The 6598-nt window shown below is 43.7% G+C and overlaps 1 non-coding gene across 1 annotated transcript; it reads right to left on the bottom strand.

The window, feature by feature from the left end:
* Positions 1 to 4946: 4946 nt before the first annotated feature.
* Positions 4947 to 5018, bottom strand: trnah-gug (transfer RNA histidin (anticodon GUG)). Its single transcript has one exon. It is a non-coding gene; the product is annotated as a tRNA-His (tRNA).
* Between the last annotated feature and the right edge of the window lie 1580 nt (positions 5019 to 6598).

Raw genomic sequence — 6598 nt, 5'->3', positions numbered from 1 at the left:
GCATGAGATAAATTTCTTTGTGTGTATTGATGGACACAAGCCACGCAGAAATTTCCCACGATGAAATAGGGCAGTGTTTGGTCAGTGTTGAACAGGCGTCAGTCTGACAATGATGTCATATTATTGTGTCATCACTTGACCAGACCCAAAAGTAGACTCAGGTATCAGTTTCTTCTCAATGCTAACGTCTGCTAGCTTAGTCTGCTACTTTGATGGCTCTGCCTGCTCAAAGGTCCAGACCCCTGGATGTGGTGGTTCCTACCTGAACGTAGATTCTGTCAGCTCATGTTGTTAAATCAACTCACCAGGAACACCAGTAGATTTCAATGGACTGACAATGAGTCTCATTGAATGGTAAACATGTCAAATATGAAGTCATCACCTGAGGAGGTCTGCTGCTGGAATGAAGCTCCAGATATTCACAAGATATTCTAGATCTTAAAATATAGCATTTTTATATTTGATTTATTGTTCATTAGCCTGCTTCACATTGTTTGATTCTATGTGTTGGATATAAATAGAACTTTGATCCACAACCTCCACAAACACTCTTGTCCAACTTTTGTGCCCAAATTTTCTCCTCATGAGGCACCAAATCAAGTCAAGTCATTTTTATTTGTTAGAACCAAATCACAACAAAAGTTCTCTCATGACTCTTTACTAGTAGAGCAGGTCCAGCACCAAACTGCTTCAATGAATCTACACCCAACAATTCTCCACCAGCAGCACATCCTGCAACAGTGGTGATGAACACCTTCCTTTTAACAGGCAGGAAGGTCGAGCAGATCCAGGATCAGTGGGGATGGCCTCCTGCTTTGACCGGTTGTATGTAAAGCTCCATCAGATTGGAACAACCTTTCCTCCTCACTTGGGTCTCTCTCTTCCTTTCTCATCTTCAAATCATCAAGCATTTTCAAACATCTGCTCTTGTTTCTGATGCACCTCCCCTTTTCTCTCCAGGATTCACTCTCTACTTGTTCTTGTTTGTTCTCTGTACTGTAAATATGTGGATATTTGTGTATGAATATGCATTGTGTACTTTAATGGTGCATGGAAGCAGTATTTATTTATTTATTTAGATGGGTGTTTAAATGTATGCGTATGTGAACACAGGCCCACTCTTATTCTGCAGTGGGATCTCTGATCATACTTTGTATAATACTGGATGGTGGGTGGGTGGGGGGGGGGGGTTTGGGGAACATTGTTGGCCTGTACCTGGGTGTATGATGTGTGTGTCCTTGTGTTGAAAATAGAATCTACTTTTATTATTGTTGTATTGTTGGTCATTATTTGTCAGGACCCCCTCCAAAATGAGATGGTACATCTCAAGGGGCTGCCCTTGAAATCAAGAATCAAGAATGAAGGTGTCTGCTGGTCTTGGTGGACCCTCTGCTTCTCCAGCTGAGTCAACAGATTCCTGTGTTTCTTGAGTCATTGTGTATCCTGGCTGCATTCAGTGCTTTCACCGCTGCAGCCCAGCGTGATTGCCAGTCAGGACAGGTGTTATTAACAATGGAAGAGGGGACAGTTTTGGCAGGACAAGTTGCTCCACATTCAGGAGATGGTGGGAAGTTTCAAAGCTGCCATAAATCTTGATGACAAACTCCTTCACTGTGTGGTTCAGAGTCCCTGGTTTTATTGCAGCTTTGACCTGAGCAGGTGTTCATCCACATCTCAGTAACAGGGGACAGTTTATCACACCAGTGGACAAACATCAGCATTCATCACCCAGCAGCTCCTCTGATCAACAGAACAAGCTAAAGTATTCTCAGAAGGACGGCATGGATCCCTCTACCTCTCACATGCTAAGCTAGCACTCTACCATTGGAGCTAAGTCCCTGCTAATGAGCACAGCAGATAATGCAGGTTGACCTTCATGCAGGGTTTAATGAGCGTCACCACTTGAAGCTTCTCTGGTTCAACAAACCCTTGGGACCAAGACACGAATTGTAACCTGTGCAGGTCCAGACCCATACTGAAGTTGGTGGAGACAATTGTTTCAACCAGGGACTGAATGAAAAGACTTGCCCAGACTCCAGCTCACTCTTCTGAACAGACCCCTCATCTCTGTGTGGAGTAAACATCAGAGGTGGGGGGTGCAGGTTCTGCTTTGACCTCCTGACCTCCTGGGTAAAGCAGTGGAGATGTTGAGCTTGAAGGAGTTGACGGCCTCCTTCATCTTCTCATTGGTTTGCGAAACCCAGCATCATGAAGTGTTGCTGAAATTCAACATGTCAGCTGAGGCCAGAGATTCCTGCGTTCCCTGAGTCCTTGAGTGTCGTCTCTGTTGTTTGAAAGCACAAAGCTGTTCCTGATGGTCCAGTGTGTCCGATTCTGGGCTCTCACAGCTGTAACTGGGGTTTGAGCTCCGTTAAGGGACTGGTTTTGTGGAGAGAACCAAGCAGAAGAATTGACAGTTTCAGCAGGAAAGGTGACCATTGCTCCACAACCTCAGTCCCAGGATTCATTCCTGCTTCACCCAGCATGGCCCTATGATCAACAGAAATGAACTGCCAGTGGAGGTCCTCAGTAATCCAGGTCATGGTTTCTCTAGATTGCTGTGTTGTAGTCAGGACACTTGCAAATATCAGCCTCTTTCCTCCATGATCTCTCATTCTTTCTGTTCTCTCCATTTCTCCTCTTCGTTTCTACTCCTTGCTGACTGTTGTTCCTCATTTGTGGCAGAGTTCAGTCAGTGGACCGGACATTTTGCCACTGCACTGTCCATCATCAGGGCATTTAACATCCAGGACTGGCTCCCAGATCATGGCCATGACCTCATCCCCTGCACCAGTGGACAGTTCATCAAGGATGGCAAACATGTGGGTCTCAATTCCCCTCCATCTTTGTAGGTTGGTTACATTTCCTCCTGGTCTTTAATCCATCTTGAGTTGACATTCTTCTGTTGAGCCCAGTTTGTTGACTGCCAGGCTGTCTTACTTTTCAATGGCACAACAGCAGACAGCAAGAGGGTTGCTATGGTGCAGTTGGTAAAATCCCTATCTATGGTCTGCAGAAATATGCTGGGAGTTCTTTTTTATTATGAACCAGAATTCAAAGACTGACCAAGGAAACCAAAGCACAGAATTTAGAGATCAAAGAAAGAAATCAAAGACAGAACCTGAAGATCAGGAAATGGCACAGATCAATGAGATCCATGGACTCATCAGTGAAGGTTTTCTTTTGGTTCATGGTCACTTGTTGTCGTACTGGTATGATGATGTCAGACCCTTCACATTCAGTTCAAACAGACTCCAAAGTGTAGCTGTGATGCAGAGGGCAGCAGCCTTGTGCTTGGTTCCGTCATGGTTCTCTGCATTGTTAGCAAACTCACCAAAGACCTCCCTGAAAGCAGGATCATTTTCCCAGAGTGATTTTTTAACCAAGTACCAATTTGTCCCTCTTTAAAAAAACAACAAACAAAGATGAGGTCAGACTGAGATGGACGAGATGATATGGATGTGATTTATGGCTTTCAAACTCCAAATATTCAATTTTTCTTCAGGGCTTTTGAGAGGTTCTGGGTAATGAATGAAAATTTAAGTTGGGCAAAAACGACATGCGGGGTCACTGTGTGTGTTTACACGTGTGTGTATTTCTTGTTTTATTGTGTTGGAGACCATTTCCATCATCAACACTGATCAGGAGTCCTCGTCCTCATGGGGACCAAAGACCGGCCCTGATGCAGCGCAATGCAGTTTGTGAGTTCTTTCAGAGTGAAGGTCTGGATTGAGTTTAGTTTCAAATAAAGATTAAGATTCAGTTGGTTAAGATTAAGATTAAGATTAAGGTTAGGCTGCACATAGAATGAAGTTGATCGAATGTTCTCATAAGAATAGCTGGGCACACCTGAGTGTGTTTACATGCAGACTTCCTCTTGTGACAACTGATGTCATTGGAAACCATCTTGAGGACATTTGGAGAAAGTTCAATCATTCAGCTGCAGGTACAGTGACTTACAACACTGCAACAACAACAAAAAAACACCCCTCCACAAACACTCTTGTCCAACATTTGTGCCCAAATTTTCTCCTCATGAGGCACCAAATCAAGTCAAGTCAGTTTTATTTGTTTAGAACCAAATCACTACAAAAACAGCCATGAAGTTGATCTGGTTGGCACTGGTATTTGTTCTTGCTGCAGCTCATTTCCAGCTCTTAACAAGAACTCAGGAGTGATTCAGGAGAAGAGTTTCAGAACAGCCCAGTTTGGGGACTGGAATTTTGAAGTTTCCCCTGGAACCAAACAACCTTCGGAGGTAAAACCTCCAATCCTAGCCACTCAGATGCAGCAGCAGAAGAAGCTGTCATCTACCCTGACAGTCAGAGCATCAAGTCAAGAAAACATCAACCATCTTGTATGTGGAGTCTGGATTCTTTTCTAGAATGAGACGGCAATGACAGTCCTGCCAAGTGACATCACTGACATGACTGGATGACTTCAGTCACGTGACTGGATGACTTCAGTCACATGACTGGATGACCTGAATGAATAAGAAATCAAATATAAAAATGCTTTATTTTAAGATCTAGAATATCTTGTGAATATCTGGAGCTTCATTCCAGCAGCAGACCTCCTCAGGTGATGACTTCATATTTGACATGTTTACCATTAAATGAGACTCATTGTCAGTCCATTGAAATCTACTGGTGTTCCTGGTGAGTTGATTTAACAACATGAGCTGACAGAATCTACGTTCAGGTAGGAACCACCACATCCAGGGGTCTGGACCTTTGAGCAGGCAGAGCCATCAAAGTAGCAGACTAAGCTAGCAGACATTAGCATTGAGAAGAAACTGATACCTGAGCCTACTTTTGGGTCTGGTCAAGTGATGACACAATAATATGACATCATTTTCAGACTGACCAAACACTGCCCTATTGCATTGTGGGAAATTTCTGCTTGGCTTGTATCCATCAATACACACAAAGAAATTTATCTCATGCTGCCGTGACCCGGATTCGAACCGGGGTTGCTGCGGCCACAACGCAGAGTACTAACCACTATACGATCACGGCTTCCTCAACAGCAGTTTGAGCTTCGATGTCTTTGTCTCATTGAGTGTTGCGGCGAACAGCTTATGAACAACTGATGCGCGACTGCGGCGGCCCCTGATGCAGGAGACGGACCAGGCCCCGTTCAGAAGGTGGTGGATATTATTCTTGGTGTTTTTAGGGCATGTTTCGGCCTGTCAAATCCTGATCGGGGCCAGTTTGGTTGTGTTGTCTGCAGCATTATAAAGGTGGGTCAAACAATTTAGGTTGAGACGAAGGACGGCACGGGCAGAGCAGACGCAGGTCTTCATTCCACCCGCAGAGCTGTAGAGCATGGATCATGTCAAGGACTAAATGAGGGGAAAGAGAGCAGGAGAGCAGGGCAGAGACAAACACAGAGAATGCTCTCCTAATACAAGGACTGTTCTGTCAATGGTGGCGCAGAGGACGCGTGCTGGGCCCATAACCCAGAGGTCGATGGATTGAAACCATCCTCTGCTAAAAGAAAAAATAAAATAAACCTGCATCTTTAGAAATGTGTGTCTGTTAAAAAGAGGTTCATAAGGATTTTGTCTTCCTCCACAATCACCAACCATTGTAAGAGTTAACAACAGTCCACTTTCTGACTGAAGCAAAAGTAGACTTCAAGAGGTTTTTCTGATTCAACATAGCAGCTAAATTTCCATTTCCATTTCCTGAACAGGACAGGTTAAAAAAAAGGGAATGTCATGACTTCCTCTGTATGTTAGAATATGAAAGACTAAAAATGTTCATGCCCAGTTTAAAGTTAGAATTAAACTGAAAATACCCAAATCTCCCCTCTTCAATCCTGTCACTCAGTGTTGTAAACTGTTTCAAACAAATTCTACTGTTCAACAGTTCGAGTGTTTCTAATGAAGCTGAATGTTCTCCTCTACTTTCCTCAGTTGTGTTTCTTTCATGTCCTCCTGAGATCAAAGACAGAATTCTAGGTACAAATAAAGACACTATCAAAGCCCCCTGATGACATCATCATCAATTCTGTCTTTGATCTGGAAGCTCTTTCTTTAATCTTGGCTTTGATCTGACTAATGTTTCCTGACAGGTTGCTGTTTGCACTCCAGAGCAACCAGTAGTTGATCCTATCAGACCAGTCTGATGAACGAAGCTTTTCACTGTCAGTGGAATCACTGGGAAAAGAAACTCCTCCTGTCAGATGAAGGCTTCACTGTGTTGAGGAGGGTTTGTTCAGATGATTCTGGAAGAATAAATCAAAACCTCATCATTGAACATGAACATTAATCACTGATGACTGTTTTAACTGAACCTACTGGATACTGTGGTGCCTGGTGAGGAGACAACTTGGGTACAAAGTTGAAGAAGAGGGTTTTTGGAGAGGAGATTTAGATGAGATGGTTTCCAAATCAAATCGGTTGTCACAAGGGAAAGTCTGCATGGAAACACACACACACACACACACACACACACACACACACACACACACACACACAAACACAGAGTCCTACTGACTAACCCATGTTTTTCTTCACTTAAACCACCACTGGAGTATTGAAAGAGATTGCATGAGACACCATCAACTTAAATTAAAAACCCCTGACTGCCTT

Source organism: Aulostomus chinensis, chromosome 1 (assembly GCF_037954235.1).
Source record: "Aulostomus chinensis isolate RoL2024-O1b breed Wild chromosome 1, RoL_Achi_v1.0, whole genome shotgun sequence".
NCBI classification, from domain to species: domain Eukaryota; kingdom Metazoa; phylum Chordata; class Actinopteri; order Syngnathiformes; family Aulostomidae; genus Aulostomus; species Aulostomus chinensis.
This window is presented reverse-complemented; position numbering and strand designations above follow the sequence as displayed.